At 47.2% G+C, this 16,748-nt stretch overlaps 1 long non-coding RNA gene across 3 annotated transcripts in view; it reads left to right on the forward strand.

The window, feature by feature from the left end:
• Positions 1-15,194, forward strand: part of LOC126545552 (uncharacterized) — a 213,538-nt gene extending 198,344 nt beyond the window's left edge. Inside the window, exons 4-5 of one of the 3 annotated variants that reach the window (XR_011892834.1) lie at positions 13,622-13,786; positions 14,718-15,194. This is a non-coding gene — a long non-coding RNA (uncharacterized lncRNA). The remainder of the gene's footprint in view (positions 1-13,621; positions 13,787-14,717) is intronic. The other 2 variants (XR_011892830.1, XR_007602385.3) reach the window with 2 other exon arrangements.
• Positions 15,195-16,748: the final 1,554 nt, after the last annotated feature.

The following is a 16,748-nucleotide window of genomic DNA, read 5'->3' on the forward strand; positions in this document are numbered from 1 at the left end:
TATATATAGCTTTCATTGATTACGAGAAAGCGTTTGATACAGTCGAAACCTCAGCAGTCTTGGAGGCATTACGGAATCAGGGTGTAGACGAGCCGTATGTAAAAATACTGAAAGATATATATATAGCGGCTCCACAGCCACCGTAGTCCTCCATAAAGAAAGAAAATCCCAATAAAGAAAGGCATCAGGCAGGGAGATACGATCTCTCCAATGCTATTCATAGCGTGTTTACAGGGGGTATTCAGAGACCTGGATTGGGAAGAATTGGGGATAAGAGTTAATGGAGAATACCTTAGTAACTTGCGATTCGCTGATGATATTGCCTTGCTTAGTAACTCAGGGGAGCAACTGCAATGTATGCTCACTGACCTGGAGAGGCAAAGCAGAAGGGTGGGACTAAAAATTAATCTGCAGAAAACTAAAGTAATGTTTAACAGTCTCGGGAAGGGAACAACAGTTTACGATAGGTAGCGAGGCACTGGAAGTGGTAAGGGAATACATCTACTTAGGACAAGTAGTGACTGCGGATCCGGATCATGAGAGTGAAATAATCAGAAGAATAAGAATGGGCTGGGGTGCGTTTGGCAGGCATTCTCAGATCTTGAACAGCAGGTTGCCATTATCCCTCAAGAGTAAAGTGTATAACAGCTGTGTCTTACCAGTATTCACGTACGGGGCAGAAACCTGGAGGCTTACGAAAAGGGTTCTACTTAAATTGAGGACGACGCAACGAGCTATGGAAAGAAGAATGATAGGTGTAACCTTAAGGGATAAGAAAAGAGCAAATTGGATGAGGGAACAAACGCGAGTTAATGACATCTTAGTTGAAATCAAGAAAAAGAAATGGGCATGGGCAGGACATGTACTGATGAGGGAAGATAACCGATGGTCATTAAGGGTTACTGACTGGATTCCAAGGGAAGGGAAGCGTAGCAGAGGGCGGCAGAAAGTTAGGTGGGCGGATGAGATTAAGAAGTTTGCAGGGACAACATGGCCACAATAGTACATGACCGGGGTAGTTGGAGAAGTATGGGAGAGGCCTTTGCCCTGCAGTGGGCGTAATCAGGCTGATGATAATGATGATGATTAAGGGTTACGGACTGGATTCCAAGGGAAGGGAAGCGTAGCAGGGGGCGGCAGAAAGTTAGGTGGGCGGATGAGATTAAGAAGTTTGCAGGGACAACATGGCCACAATTAGTACATGGCCGGGGTTGTTGGAGAAGTATGGGAGAGGCCTTTGCCCTGCAGTGGGCGTAACCAGGCTGATTATATATATATATATATATATATATATATATATATATATATATATATATATATATATATATATATATATATATATATATATGTATATATGCGGCCAGTGGGAGCCAAACCTACAACCTCTGCATTACTCGTGCGTGGCACTACCAGTTGTGCTACGGAGGCGGATGGGGAGCATGCTCTTTGACCGATGGCGTCACGTAGTACGCACTATATACCGGGTGTTTCAGCGAACACTTTCAATAAGTTTTTAAAATTGCGTGTAGCAGATAGCACAGTTCTAGTCCATGAGCTGGTCTACTGGCAGAGGCAGACTTGCCCAAAAAAATGGAAATGCATAATCCACTAATTAAAAAATTCACTAATTAAGTTTTTGGCTCGTTATCTTATGGCACATATTGGAATTTACGAATCCTAGCCGGGGGATTCGCAAGGCGCATCCACTTGGAACGAATTCTCAGGGTGACACTTGTTTCGAGATATTAAATCCCGAACCGAATTTTGCGGAGAAAGGCATTGGCGTACCGCTTAATATTGTGCTTCAATGCATAAAACGACGCTTTGTTAAGAAAGTAATTGGAAGGAAATTGCATTTTTACCGAGAGTTTGACGGCGCATATCTCGTAAATGGTGTGATCCACACAATTCGTTTCAACTGGATATGCCCTACAGTCTCACCCGCTAAAACTTGTAAATTACAATATGTGCTATAAGGTAATCAGATAATTCTTAATTAGTGAATTTTTGTCGATAAGCCGATCGGGCATTTCAATTTCTTGTGCAAGTAATGTCCGCCTCTTCGAGTAGACTAGAATGGACTAGAATTGTGCTATCTGCCCCACGTCTTGAAGGTTTCCAAGTGTTTGCTGAAACACCCGGTATATATGCCATCGGTCAAAAAGGGTGTTCCACAACCGCCACCGCAGCACAACTGTTTGTGCAACACACGCGTATTGCAGAGGTTGTGGGTACGGCTACCACCGGCCACAAATTGTTTTTTCGACCACTTGTACTTCCCTTTAGCTTATCATTTCTACGCTTCAATTAAGCCTACACATAATTTCCCTAATGCTTAGCTTCATTATCTTCTGTTGGCTTCATATTGTCTTGACCCTTGTGACTAACAATATATATATATATATATATATATATATATATATATATATATATATATTAGGCATTCTACAGTAGTACGTATTTTGCGGTGAATACTTCTAGAATAATTAGCGAACCCGCTTAGAGACATCTTCAGTAAGGAGTTTCTTAATGAGAGGACAATTGGCGATTACGAGGCTGATAGAGGTACACTGGCTACCGGAAGCCTTAAATCTGCGGTGACGTGGTAGAGCTGCATTGCAAAAACACGCGGACATATTCCAGCTGAAAGACAACAACGATACTCCGTTTATTGCTGTTATTTATACTAAAGTCACTGCCACGTCCTCCACGTAAGTTGACTTGGAGATTTACATATATTATAGAATTGGTACTTCATTTAGTCTGATATGTAATTTATGAGATCTAAACAAAGAGGGTTTGCTGGAAGGAGAAGATTGTAAAGTATTTGAGTTATTATATGAGGCTTAGCTTTGATCAGACGCTGTATGGCCATTGATGCGCGGGGTGGACTCTCGCTTGCCTACAATTGTTAACGCGAGATAGAAATCAATTAAATCTGCACGACACAAGCGGCAAGCAATAAGAACGCCCTTACGCCAAGTAACACTTGTCTCGGTCTGAATATCAGTTGCACAATAAAAATTAAAAATAAAAAGAAAGACGCAACCATACAACCGGAGTTGTCAGAATGCTTTTTTGCACCCAAGGCCCGGTCACATCTCCGCCAATGCATGAATGGTGATCCCGCAGAGAGAGGCAGAGAGCAAAACGCTCCGCAGCAGGAAAAGGGGAGAGTTGCCTAGATAAACGCTATCCGATGAATGACTCGGTAGAAAGCGGCTAGAAAGCGAGGTTGAAAGGAACAAGGTGCCTAACGGGGGAAGCGTGATGAATGAAGGCCGAATCTTCTGGGTCAAGGTCGGCGCGCCTGTGGGGAGAACGCCGCGCCACGCGTTCACCACGCGTGCGCCCGTCGAGCACGGAGCCGCCAAACATACACCAGATGAAAGGGGTGAAGGTCCCCTTCTGCTTCTCCCCCCGGCCTTCCTAGTGGCAACCCTTCCATGCCGGCAGCTTCTCCCTTTCGTTGTGCCTGGGAGCCGGCGCAGGCGCACACATGCTCGCGCTCAAAGCAGCCCGCGCCTCCTCGGTGTGCAGCGCTCGCGCTGCGCACAATGGAGCGTTGTCTTTTTTGCTCCCTCGATGGCGACAAATGTGCCTCGCTGCTAGAGCCAGCACTTTGCATGGCTCTTCGCGGCTAGCGAAGCGCTGACGACGGGGTGGTCCGTCTCACTCTTGACTGATAACTTTTCCGCGGTGCCTTTTTGTCTCGACTTCCTGTTGTTTCAAGCAAGGGGCCGACGATGTGACTGTGACCAAGTCGTGACAATGTAAATGATACGGCGTGAGTGCCCGGGACAGGTGAGCTGGGACCTGAAAAAATTTCAAGCGTATTCGTTTGCTTTCCAGCCGCATATAAGTTTGGGATGCTGCTGGTTCCGTACGACGGCAAAGCTATAAACAAAACCTGAAGCCTAATGATTAGGGCTGGAACTCTTTGCGACAAGGTCAGCGCCCGAAAGCGATGTTGTAATGTAACTTCAGCGCGCAGTTTTCCGCCACTGATTTCTAGTTCCGTTCCTTTTCTCACTGCTTTGCATTTCTAAAACAACATCTCTAAAGCAACGTTAAAAACAACACATCAAAAACAAGCATGTCTAAAGGAACGCTAGCATAAAACAAAAACAAAAGAAACAAAAATACAAGGAAAGGCAAGGGAAGAAAATGAGGGAAAACTGGCTTTACACTGACTATTATAACCAACATAAACAACTCACCAAATAAGAACAAGAAAGAAAAAAGCTTTATCTTTGATAACGCTATGCCTGTAAATTCGATGATTTCATGAAAAGCGCAACCTCTTCGTAATTTATGGATATCAGATAACAACAAAGTCAAAGCCAATGAGTCATTTCGGTCTGATGTTGCTAAACATTTATTGTATCAAGGTGACGGTGATCCAAATGCACTGCATCAGCCTCCGGCCGGCATCCACCTCGTTAATGTTTCTGCCGCGGTATACAATGTGCTAGTGTAGTATATACGACGCGTGAATCTTTTATCGAGGCGTGACCAGATTCGCAATCGTAAAGAACGACACGGGACTTGAAAAATGAAGCCAAGGGGGCGGCAGCTGCCATAGCTGCCCTTTCTTCTTTCGAGCGATCTTTCTCTTTTCTGCATTTTCGTCCTGTGCGTCGGCCCCGATAGGCACGATCCTAATTATCGCGAGACAGACGCCCGCGCGACGCCAAATCGCTTAGCGTCCAGGCGTCTAATCTGTGGCCGCGGCTCAAAGAGTCCCAGCTTTATTACCTTCCCAGCCTCGCGGCTGAAACACCCAGCCACACGCCTGCCCGGCTATCCACCCACGCCCGCGAAGAAAAAAAGAAAAAAAAACCTTTTGCCTTAACAATTCCCGCACCCACGGCTCGGGAAAACGAAGGAGAGGGCACCTTTTTTCGCCCATTTTCTTTTTCTTTCCAAAAATCCCTGTAGTTCCCCCCCAAAAAATGGCCTGGGGAAAGAAAAAAAGCAATACAACAAGGAGGAGAGTGATCTCAAAAATACGATAGAGAGATACGTGCGTGGTTGGCCATGGTGATGCCACCCAGGAGCGATGAATCACGCCATGATTTATTAATGAAAACTGATCGCCTCTAATAACGCAAGCCTGTCAGAGGCGACTACACGGGCAACGAAAATTGGCAGAATCATGCAGTGCGGTGATGTGAAACAATACCGAGTTTGGCTTGCATTTCGCTTTGATGCGAGGCCAGCGAATGTTATGAGGAATAGTTCAGTGATTGGGCACTTCGAATCAGCTGCAATATTCCGGATGCCCGATTTATGTATAACGTGTTTTGCCAGAAAAAAAAAGCGCGATTTACTGATACGTTTAGTTATACAAACGCAAGGCATATATAGGAAAACGAAGAAATTAGCATACGTCCCATTGAAGTTCTTCCGGTCACGCTTTTGCGCATCATTTAGCACGCGCTTCTGCTTCAGAGTTGGAGTAATCACCATTCTAACAGTTTCTCATTGTAGTCTTGGATTTACCTGCTTTAAACACTGCCTGAAACACACGGACGCACTCACACACGCACACACACGCACATGCACTCGCACACACCACTACCGGTCTGCAAGCACGTGCACACACACGCACGCACTCCTACACACACGCAGGTGTTCCACATCCACCGCCCTGGCAATGACTCGTGCTGGCTAACACTCCCAAGGATGGTTAGTTATAAATACACGTAACTAAATACCTAAGGAAGTTGGTGGAGGGACCACCGTCATCGTAGCTCGGCGGCACGCGCAATGCGGTGGTTGTGGACTCGGTTCCCAGCGGGGGCAAGCCGGGCAAACAGTTGACTTTTTCATTGACACGTCTTAATAGGGAATGTGCGAATTATTATAAATTTAACACTTATCGTAAACTATGGACTACACAGTATATATGCCGTGAAGAAAGGCAGCTTAGCGTGTTCTTAGCGTGTTCAATAATTGTTGGCTTCGTTTGAGTGTATGTTGTGATTCTTTATTGTGTCACTCATTAAAAATATCCTCATTAAGGGTATCTTCATCTTTTTGTGGGACTCAATAAAGTTGGCTCACTAAAATTATCCAATGGCAGGTGGAGCATTTCTGCCATATAATCTGAATGACTTGAACAGAAGGGCATCGCATTGTTAAGTTGGCTAATTGACAAAGTTACACTGATTAACATTATAATTATTCACTTTACGACACATGCCCCAATTGTGGCATTGAATCTACGCAGTAATAAGACTATGATAAAGTGCAGTTCATACAAGTATAGCTGGAAAACCAGTGCATTTCACCGTGGATTTTAAGGGCGTCCTTCTCGAAACTCGGCTAATCACAAGACTTCTGCAAAATGGATGAAACACTATTGCTTCTTGGATTCCGTTCAGCTATTAGGACACGCGTCTTAAAGTGAGACTCCTTTGGTTAGCTAACGTCATACTGCGATTTGCGGTGCTAATATTGTGCGCTTCGGCACTCAAGGCCTTAAGGGCGTTGCTTTACATCGCGTTACTGTGTGCATTTTTTTTTCTTCTCTCTTCTTTCTCTTTTTTATTCCCTTTACCCCTTTCCCCAGCACAGGGTAGCCAGCCGGTATTTACACTGGCTAACCTCCCTGTCTTTCCTTCCCTTTTGTCTCTTTCTCTCTCTCTCTCTCGTCAGTCCAGCTGATGAGACATTACGCTATATATCTGCCGTAGGAGATCGTCGACCTGTGGCAGTGCTGTCGCGCATTGGCGGCAGATAACGATTATCAGTGGCTCGTCGCCTCGATGAGGCCTCTGTACCAGCACGAAGGTCGAGCTCGTTCATTGGCAGTGAGCTTCAACGCAGTGCCGGCACGGCGCAAACACTTGACCGTCGTCGTGTAGTATTTAGTGAGGTTCAAAAAAAGTTAGTATGACATTCGTGGCGAAATCTGAAGGTCTTGCATTGAACTGTCGCAGAGATAATCAGTTTCTATATATATATATATATATATATATATATATATATATATATATATATGTGTGTGTGTGTGTGTGTGTGTGTGTGTGTGTGTGTGTGTGTGTGTGTGTGTGTGTGTGTGTTCTCAGTTGTGGCTGGTGACTGCAAATGACGCATAATCAGTGTTATCTGCGTAGGTTACATTGATGACCTTTAAGGGTCCCGCTAACGATGGGTCCACCTATATAGGCCCACGACACGGGCACTGAAAAGGTCAGCTGAAAGAACAAGGGCGCCCTTGCAGAGGCTCTCGCAACAGGTGACCGTTGCGTTGTTGCGTAGACGCTCTCTCAACAGAGTTCCACAAACGCCAGGGACGTCCTACAGAGGAGCCAGGGCCCAGTGCTTGGACGCTTGCGCGCGAACAAGTGTAGCGCCGGTGTGTAGGTGCGGTGCCACTGCTTGGGAGCTCCGAGCCAGGAGCGGCGTGTTCCCGCTGTGCCACACTGGACGGCCGGCCAGGCGCACGGACGAAGCGTGCAAGGCAAACACTCGAGTGCGGAGCCGGCCCGAGGATGGTGATGAGGCGGGAAAATAACAGCGCCAGCTAAATCCATTTCTCTTGCAGCGGTGCCTCTTGTGTTCGCTCTTTCCCTCTCTGCAGGTGACCCTCTGTTTTCTTAATTTCCTGTCACTTGCAATGTTCCCGCTGAGAAATAATTTCGGGCCAACGGTATTATCTCGCTGCGTCCTTTGTGCGTGTGTGTGTGTGCGCGCGTGTGTTTTCTCGATTCCTGGCGTCTCGCTCGATTCGCCCTCGCTCTCCTTAGCCGGCGTTGTTGTTTCGCGAGCCCCTTTGTTTCCTTCCTCTCTTCTCCCGCTCCTTCAGATGTGGTGGATATTGAGCTCGGGGCTTTCTTCATGCTCCAGAGCACCCGACTCGGCTTTTGTGCGCTCCTGCAGTTTTCGTGCTCCCCTGTTCGCGCGCCGCTTTCTTCATTTGGTGGCAACGGGGCCCCGATTGTTTATTTTATGGTTTATTTTTAGGGGCGGCAGGCCCCGCGCAAATTGCTTTTAAATGAAAGAACAGAACCAGTAAGGTTCGGTGCGTCGAAGCTCCACTTGACGTCCGCTAGGGAACAAAGAGCGGCAAAAGAAAAGCGGAGCTTATTAGAAGAGCTTTCCGATAAGGAGCTGATGTAAACCGCGTGAAATGTACTGCACCGGACACTAAGGTGTCAGAATTTTTTTTTTTTTTATGCAATAACCAGGGGCGGCTTGCACGAACATTTAATAACGAAAATAATAAGGAATTTAAGAATGCCTTCTTAACTGTTTTCTAGACAACTGCTAGTCCGCACTAGAACACGTTTTTACTTCGTCATTATTTTCGTTATTAAGTGTTTGAACAAGCCACCCCAGGACTCTCTTCGAGAAGTATGATGAAAAGGTTGTTGGGCCGTGTATTGAGCTAGCTGGTATTTCTGGTAAAAAATAATAATAATAATAAAAAGAAGCCGGGGCAGGAGAGGGAGCAGAGGTATGCTGAGAGGGTTTGTATAAACCAAGAGCTGGCCATTCAAATCGCTCATTTCCTACCGATTTTAGCTTATATGTCTACGGGGGGTATCGTGAGAACTCGCGTACTGTTGCTGTCGATGAATGTGGTTGTTTGCTCTTCCTTCATTCTCTCAAGCAGATTATTACTCCGAAATGCTTCTCGGAGGTAATCTCACATAGTTTTCGTTTTCGTTTTCAGCTATGTCGAGAGAATATGGTAGCCTCTATCCCTGCTGACACTAATAATTAGGTAACTTTGAGTGAGGCGTATAGCCTGTTTTATTACCACACCACACTTAGGTCATTGTTACATTGTGCGGCGTTATCATTGGCATTTATTCAGAGCACGGATGATAGCACTTGCACATAGCACTGTTCGGATATTTTAGCTATAGACGTGACTTTGTCATTGCCTCCTGCTTAAGTCAACATATCAGTCGCTTTTCCCAGCGTTCTTTCTGCTGGGACTGCGCCAGAACGTATATACACATCGAGAAAGACGTGCTTGGATTAGCTTTCGCATACCTCATCTCGTATACGAGGCTCACGTTTGCTGCGTCGTCGGCGCGTGCGACCACGATACAAGTGGCTTTTGTGAAAACCAGAGTCGAGCGCTCGGACGCAGCCCGCTGCAATCCTCGGGCGAAGCGAAGAAAGAAATTTCAGCCTCACCGAAAGAACCCGCCTCTGACGAAGGCACGACTCCTATGAAATAAACTGGCCTCTTTGTTCGTTCATTCCCCGGCGAGTTCTCGCGTTGGCGCGTAGAGCAAACAAACGCTTCCATCTTGCGTTTCATTCTCTTTCCTGCCCAGCGCCTTTCCCCGCGGCGTCCCATTTCCCTTATTTGTTTGTGCCGCGGCTTGTTTCTTCTCTATTCACTTTTTTTTTATTCTTCTTCTCGCCGGTGTTCATCAATGAGCAGAAGAAGGGGGCGAGAAAAGAAAACCTACGCACATAAATGAGGAGAATCAAGAGCACGAGAAGGGTCCCCGAGGAAAGAAACTCCTCGGCCTGGAATAAAAGCTGAGAGAGAATCTAATTATTCGGTTCGAGCGAGCACGCTGCTCTCCTTAATTCTTTTCTTCAGTGCCCATACCACGGAGCCCGGCGCGCTTGGCGCTCTCAGGCGCGCAGTGTGGTGCCTGCCGGTCTCTTACGCCTGGCAATCTCTTTTACTCCCTCCGTGTTTTTTTTTTTTCTACTTCCTCCTCGCGGGCCGCTTTTATGCCCGTTGGTCTCGCGCTCGCGCCTCTCCCCCCGCAACCATCGCCCATATATACTTGGCTCGAGTTCTGTCTGGAACGGGAGCAGCGCCTTGTTTCCCTCGGCCGCCTCCTTTCGCCGCCTGAGGAGCAACGCGCGCCGAGGACAGGCGACAGTGCGCCGCGTGAGGGGGAGAAATCAGCGACTGCCGAAAACGCGCTCGCTCTTCGGGGAAAAGCAGCGACAAAGAAAGAAAAAGAAGAGATGAGCTACACAAAGAAAAAGACGAGAGAGAGGAAAAAAGAAAAAGAGTTTCGGTTATTAAATGTGTGTGGTTGCCATTGACAACTTTGACGTATTCGTGCTGCTGGGCGAGCATTATTATTGTTTCTGGTTGTGTTTTGATATTTCGCCGTCTCCATGGAGACGCGTGCCGCGGACGGAAAGGCGGGCGCCATCACAACCGAGAGGGAAGGAGACGCGACCCAGTGAAAGTGCGCCGCGGAAGACGAGGAGGTTAGCTCGACGAGAGGAGACGGATATTATTTTTGCGTACACACCGCGGCGGCAGCCCAAGGCTTCTGCTGCTGCGACTGCTGCCGCCGCCTCGTCATTCTGCCCCCCTCGCCCCGTTCCCTCTTTTTTATACCCTCTGGCTTTCTTCCCTTCTTGGTCTTTTCATATGGCTCGCAGCATGCCGTTGCCGCTGCATGGTTGCGAGGAGAGCGAAGACCGTGCCAGATGCGGAGAAGTGCAAGTTGGGGAGAAGGGAAAGTCGCGGGCGAGGATTGTTCGGACCCTTGTGCCGGGCGCTGGGATGGCGCCCGGGATAACGATCTTGAATTGCTGCCTCGGGTGGTTTTCAAATGCTCCTGGCTCTGTAGCCGCCTCTCCGTCTTTGGCGTCCTCATCCTCTCTTTCTTTTTTTTCTATTTTTCCCTCCACCGTCGCTGCCACGCTCTCTTGTTTGTCTGCTTGCTTCCTGTGTCTCTCCCTGGCAAGCGTGCCTGCGCCTCCGCTCTGCTCACGTCTCCCTTGGCGCGAAACGACCGGCCTAACGCGCCCGAGCTCCCGACGCCTTGTCTCGCAGCAACCGTTTCCTGTTCTCCCTCCATGACTTCGGACCTGTTCCCTTTTACCATTGCGACTTCGAGCTCTTAGATTTCTCCACCACTACTTTTTACCTGGCGACAACTCCTTACTAGTGTTTCCTCTTTTCTTTTTTAACTTGAAATCAAAAAGGGAACTTCTTTCGCTTGCTTATTGTTTTGTTTTTCACCCCGCGTGCGCACGTTTTGTCCTCTCGTTATGAAATAACTTCAATGGCGGCATCATTAAGTTATTTTCGTGAACAGATTGTTACCTCTCTCGAGAAATAAAATTTACGCGCATTAATTTGTTAAAGACCGTGAATCCAACTGATTAAGTGCAGCGTACTTAACAGTTTCTCTTCATCAAAAATACGAACTTCAGACAGAACAACGTCGTGCTGTGTCTGAAAAGACAGCCAAACCTCAATTATTGTATGATATAGATACGATAATACATTTCTTTGTGTGGCGAATGGCCAATTGCTCTGTCAAAAGGACAACAATAATACACAGAACACAGCCTAGGCGCTCTGCCGCAGGCACTTCTATATTCAATATAAGAAAAGGCCAGAGTGCGCTGTTTTCCAGCATAGAATCCGAGCAAGAGGCTGGCCGTACCGTCTCCCACTAGCTGGACTCTAGACCATTTTCGGAAATGAAAATCGTTGGACCGTGGCCAAACGCGTCGATGGCAAAGAAAGCCACGAAAGCGTTGTTGAAACACCTAAAGTCGACAGGTCTTGGCAACCGTGTGTAGACTCGGTGCGAACCTTCAAATGCGCACGAAACTGTGCTCTCTCTATTTCATCCCTTTCTTTCTCTCTCTTAGTCCCCATACCCCCTTCCCCCAGTGCAGGGTAGCAAACCAGACGTGCGTCTGGTTAACCTCCTAGCCTTTCCTCTCTTCTATTTCTCTCTCTCTCTCTCTTTCTCTAAGCAACCGTCTACTAGTAGTAAAATACCTAATTGCGTAAGCTAAACGTTCTGTGCAGGATATAGTTGCCTCCCGACAAAAGGGGAAAAAAGGCAACAGGCCCTATGGCCAGTTTACGCATTACAAGGCCAGCAAGCCAGAGCCTTAAAAGGTGTAGAAATAAATCAAACTATCCGAGAAATATTACGCTACGCGGTATGGTTAGTGCTGGTCGGCGGTGGCTGAGTGTCTGTGGCGTTCTGCTACTGAGAACGAGGTCGCGGGCTCGGTTCCCGGTCGCGGCTCCTGCATCTTGATAGGTGCGAAAAAAAAAAAAACGCTTGTGTACTAGGCGCACGCTGGAAAACCCCAGGTGGTCAAAATTCATCCGGAGCCCTCCGCCTACTGCGCAGGCGCAGTCAAATGGACTTCAGTCCCATCATTTACCTTAATTATTCTAATTTTATTATGTGCATGACCGGAGCGCCATATCATTCAATGAGTTGTACAAATTGTGGGATGAAATGTGCATACGATGTTTCAGTCAAAGCTTTTGGAAGTGTTTGGACGAATTGTATGCGAACATTTTTTTTTTCAGATGCCTTGTTATGTGAGTGCGGGGAAGACGCGTACACTGCTCAAATTCTTTTCTACGAATTCATTATGAAGTTGTCCTGAATTGTTCGTGTGTTCATATGTAGCGGTCTATTGCTGGCTTAACATGTGCAAAGCGAAGGTGTTATCGCCACATTATGTGCACTATTTATTGTATGGCAAAGAGAGAAGTAACAGATGATGTCACGCACGGCTGCATCGCCTTGACCTAGAAATATATTAAAGAAGGAACACCAGTGCGCATATTGAGTACTATGATGCCTGCTTTTATGAACTTCTTTGACGTCATTACGCAACTATTAGCGCTTGCGTTGATTGAAAAATTGCACATGCTTGAACAAATCGCAAAAATGTCGATTGTGTCAGCCTTCATTCAGAACAGGCAACAGTACTGTTCTGTTCTGCCAGCCTTTAAGACACATAGCTTTACAAATCTGCTAATACAAGAAAGTCAGGGAATTTTAACGCTTATATAAGGAAATATTGCACGATTAAAGTGCACTAACTGGTTATTTAACCAATAATAATAGTAAACAATACCTTTATAGCATGTAACTTGTTGTTACGGTTATCGCTGCACTTTTTAATGCTAGTTACAGTTAAAGTCCCAGGTGCAGATGCACCTTCGAGGCGCAGCAAATATACATCTCATTTATAAGATGCAGTAAGACACGAAGAGCTGCGAATGCTGCAGCCGATGAATGTTGACAAGAGAGAAGTTTGAACTTGGTGGCAAATTTTGCTGGGATCAATGGCTGTGGTAGAAATGTTCGGCATGACCCAGCCGTCTGTGTTTGTACTTCTTATATGTAAGAGGAGTAGGTCTATAGGGTAAGCAGATTGAGAGCCGGCGATAACAAAATCACTTTGTTTTCTCCCGTGAATGCGAAAAAGCACCCAATATACATCTGCACCATAGCGATCCCGTGCATTTCCCAAAATGTTTCAACAGACAACTTGAAAAGGTGACCGATACCTGTAGGCAGACGGGGAATCGATGTACCGCAGGTGGGGGCTCCGTGAGAGGTGTCTATAAATAATGGGATCAGAACGTTTGTTCATCCTGCTCATGGTTTCCTATGCCGATTGACTGATGTGCAGTAATGCATCATGGGCACGCGTGAACGCCATGAATGCACATTTTCTCAGATTATATTTAGAGGTCTTCATTACAAAATTAAGTTCAAGTCTGCTCCTCCCTCGCACCTGAAGGTGTGTTACACCGGATGCCATCACAATGGGAAACTCATATCATCAGAATACGTTGAAATTAAATACGAGAATTGAAGCCGACACTTGGTTTGTGCAGACGTTTATCATCTCCTGGACCTGACGGAATCCCGTGCAGAGTGCTATGCTGTTTTGGTGAACGGGAGCGAAGTGTTGCCAGTCGATCTCCGGAACGAATCCTGGCGAGGCGGCACGGCTCCCACAAGCTGCAAAACTGATCGTCTAGTTCCGTTTCGGAAATATGGCAAGTCTTCTTTGAAACTTACGTCCTACAGCCCAGTCATGTTGGGTGGCTACAGGGGTACGTAGAGGGTGATCTTTGCACGTCTACATGTAGCACAAGTAGCACAATGCCTGTCCAAACACCAAATACTACGGCTGGTTTCCGGCGTGACCACTCATTACTTGATTATGTCGTCAGCATAGTAATGTACGTCATGCACTAAGAGTGCTGTAAATGTCTATGGGCCGCCTTATTGCTTGACATCACAGGAGCGTATGAAAGCCTGTCGCAAAAAGGCATCGTCACGCTCTTCATGCGGCGGGCGTGAGTCGTTGGATGCTTCGCTGGATATACAATACAGCTACCACTTTCTTTGTGAGCACTGAGGATACGCCAACTTCGCATTACAACTGCCACAGTGATATCCCCCAGATCCCTACACTGTCAAACCTCCCGCGAGTAGGTCCCCTCGATTACATCCCAAGCACACGTAGTTACGACTAAGGAGAAGAAACAGATGAAGTCGTGCAAGTATTATCATGTGCGCCAAAGGCAGATCACTAAAATATTTAATATATTTCTTAATGGATCCAGGTATTTTACCCGATTATACGTAGACGCGAAATTCCTAGGATCATCTGTATATTCGTTGTCACCAAAGTTTTCGAAGTGTACTGGCCTGAGTAGCCATATTTAGTTTTACTGTGTCTCGTCTTGACGTACGTGTATAGCGTTCCCTTTTTCCCAATTGCTCTCTTTCTACTGCTTCACTTAACCCTGAGTAGTGCAGCAAATAAGACGTTCATCTTCTTGATCTCTACTTTTCTGCTTTCTTTTCTTTCTCTCGATTTCTCTCTATCCCTCTAACTATGACTCAGTTTTGACCATGTTTGCGATCTTGAAACGCAACTCGTTTAAAAGGGTGTTTTTTTTTTTGTTTTCTTTTTGACAGGGCGGACTGACCGACTGGCTTTGGCGTACAGTTCCGGGACGAAGATTGCGCATCATTGTTAGCTTGGTACTGGTCCTTGCTTGCCTTCGTACTTCGAATTACGCAGAATAAAAAGCAACAACCTTAAGTAATCCGTAACAATGCAAAGAATGATACTGACCGTATTTCTGTTTCTTGTCTGCTTGTAGCCTTTTATTTATTGCCGGCTACTAAAGAATGTACACGTGGTCCTGTAATACTAGACTTCTTGAAAACAAGAAAGGAAAAACATGCGAAGAATAAGCTAGCCACGTATTTGACTCTTACTTTATGCAGCCATCACACGAATGAATATTCTGCTTCATACTTAAGGTGCAAAGCTACGCAAGAAGTTCGGTCACCAAAATTTATCGCTCTGCACGCTTCGTCACTGCATTGCTGCGCGATGTGTTCATGCTTCGGTGCGCGCCAACAGCGTTTACTCGCGCGAGCATGCACATAAGCCCGCCGCGGTGGGCTGTAAATAAAAACCCTGCAAGAAAAACAATGAAAAGCAAATTGATCTATAACAACGTGCTAGAAGCTGTATACCATAGTTTGTTTATTTCAAAGATGAAAACTTTCTTCATTCTATCTGAACCTATATAACGAACAGATTTCAAAAAATGAAGCGCCAACGGTAACGGCACACAAAGAAGGAACAAAAGACAGGACAAGCGCCTTGTCCTGTCTTTTGTTCCTTCTTTGTGTGCCGTTACCGTTGGCGCTTCATTTTTTGAAAGCTGTGCACCAACTAGCCCCACAACGTGTTTTACTGCAATAACGAAAAGTTCCGCACAATTGCGGTCAAAAAAATATCGTACTTCTAAGTGCGAACGCAGCCACTCCACAAAGTTTCTCTGGCCTCAACAGCTTAGCACCTGATGAATGAAACGTAGTAATTACTCAGTATGTGGCTGCGTGTTGCACTTCCAGTTCTTTCGTCGCTGATTATTTCGCGTGTTGCATACTGGTATTTCTTATCAGGAAGTGCTGTCGATTGTGGAGTTGGATGATATGCTGCTAGTTTCATTGCCGCTTTAGAATTCGATAGTGTATGGTCTTGTTCGGGCATTATTTGTTCATGTGGAGGGATGCAGCAAAACAATATTACGTTGAGAGTTACCCGAGATGCGGCCACCACCAAGTGCTGGCCTGGCCTGCCGCCACCGGCGGCCGAGCCGCCAGCGGAAGGCGACGGCTCGCCCGGGGCGCCTTGGTCGGCCCATCGGCTGAGTGCAGGGCGGGCCCTCGCTCCGCTTGTTGGAAGGCTCCAATTAAGAAGGCGGTCATATGCAAATGCGACAAGAGACGGCAGCGAGAAAAGAAGAGGAAAGATCGATCGCCATTAGGGAAACAGTGCGCCTAGGGCGCGGGCGACCGTGGGGTCGATTTCTCTCCGCGCAGCGCTGTCCCCCTCTACTCGGTCGCCTGTCCAGTCGTACCTCCCCACCATCGCGCCTCGCTCCTCCTCGCCACGTAATTCCACACTGGTGCCACTAATGAATTCGGTCCTCCTATTCGTCCATCGACGCCTAAGGAAAGAGTTGGAGGGGGATTGCAAGTGACGTGCCAACCCTTCCGATTGGCCAGCCCGTCATCACAAGTTAATCGAATGGAGCGCAGTTCGTTAGTGTGTCGCTGGGATCTCCCCCTCAGGGAGGGAGAAGTTAGGAGTCAGGCGGCACCGAGCGAACGGAGGAGCCTTCCTCCCAGTGCGACCGCTGGCCAAAGAAGCGCGGCCGAATGGCTACCGGAGGGGCTGACAGGGGCCGCGATTGGAAAACTGCGCCGGAAGATGCGGCCAGACCGTAGTCCTGACCACTCGGGGTTTGCTGCACTGGATCGCGGAAGGGGTGGCTTCTGGTCGGAAGAGAGCGGCCGGCGGGGCGGAAAAGGTCAATACTGGCGCTACCATGATTGGCTGCCGCGAATCCTCACGCACGTCCTTTTGCGATGAGGAACACATGCCGCCCCCGTGAACGCGGCCTATACTCCAACAGTCTGCTCTTG

Source organism: Dermacentor andersoni, chromosome 1, assembly GCF_023375885.2.
Source record: "Dermacentor andersoni chromosome 1, qqDerAnde1_hic_scaffold, whole genome shotgun sequence".
NCBI classification, from domain to species: domain Eukaryota; kingdom Metazoa; phylum Arthropoda; class Arachnida; order Ixodida; family Ixodidae; genus Dermacentor; species Dermacentor andersoni.